Genomic DNA, 1234 nt, shown 5'->3' on the forward strand with positions numbered 1-1234 from the left:
AGAGAGAGAGAGAGAGAGAGAGAGAGAGAGAGAGAGAGAGAGAGAGAGAGAGAAATAACCAGGTAGCCTGCCACTGACACGTCCCACCCAATTATGCTTTCTTCTCTTGATTGATGAATTGATTGATGTTGTTGTTATAGTTATTACCGTGTTTGGGGTTGGATACAGGGTCTTGCCTGTTACTAAGGAATCCCTGCCTGTTGCTAAGGAATCCCTCCACCACCGGGCCACATCCCTAACTACTATTTTGACATTTTTGAAGCAGGATCTTACTATTTTGCCCAGTCTGGGCTTCAACTCTCCATGGTGCCTCAGCCTTTTTGTGAGAGTTTCTTTTTGTCTATCAAAGGTGTCTAGCCCACCAAAGGCCCTGGGAGTCCATAAATCTCCCCTGTCTTGTAAAACTCATATGAAAATGTTTTAAAACACCTCTCTATCCCATACCATGTGTGTTTCCACAGAGGCCTCTGAGCACCTCAGAATTTGATGGCCCCGAAGCCAAAGTTATCAGGTTTATTAGAATAAGACCTAAGTGAGTTTCATGCCGCAGTGTGTTTGCTAGCCTGGGCTGGGTTCTGGTGTAACCTTTTCCCAAAAAGAAATTGTCTTGCCAAGTTATTTTCTTCTTTGTGTATTTCTTTTGTGTCACAAAGAATGCTTGTTTCCAAAACCTAGTGAAGAGCCTTGTGCACTGTTTCTTACTGTGTGTGTGCATGCATAATACATATGGAGGATTGAGTGTGTGTGCATACTCCACGTGTGTGTGTGTGTGAGTGTGTGCATGATATCTATGTGGGATTGAATGTGTATGCACACAGTCCACGTGTGTATGTGTGTGTGCATGATATCTATGGAGGATTGAGTGTGCATGCGTACTCCACATGTGTGTATGTGTGTGAGTGTGTGCATGATATCTATGGGGAATTGAGTGTGCGTGCGTACACTCCATGATGAATGCGTAGAGGTCAGAGTAGAGCTTCGAAGAGTCAAAGCTTTCTTTCCACCAGGTCACCAGGTTCACGGGGAAAGTGCCTTTACCCCTGAGTCACCTCAAAACCCTAATCCTGCCTCAAAAGCTAAGGTGGAGAGTGATCCAAGAAGATGCCTGCTGGTGACCTCTGGCCTACACACACACATGCCCATGCCTGCATGAACATATATGGGCAGAGAGGGAGGAGAGTGGAGAGAGAGAGAGAAGGAGAGGAGAGAGGGAGGGAGGGAGGGAGGGAGGGAG

This window comes from Mus pahari, chromosome 3, assembly GCF_900095145.1.
Source record: "Mus pahari chromosome 3, PAHARI_EIJ_v1.1, whole genome shotgun sequence".
NCBI classification, from domain to species: domain Eukaryota; kingdom Metazoa; phylum Chordata; class Mammalia; order Rodentia; family Muridae; genus Mus; species Mus pahari.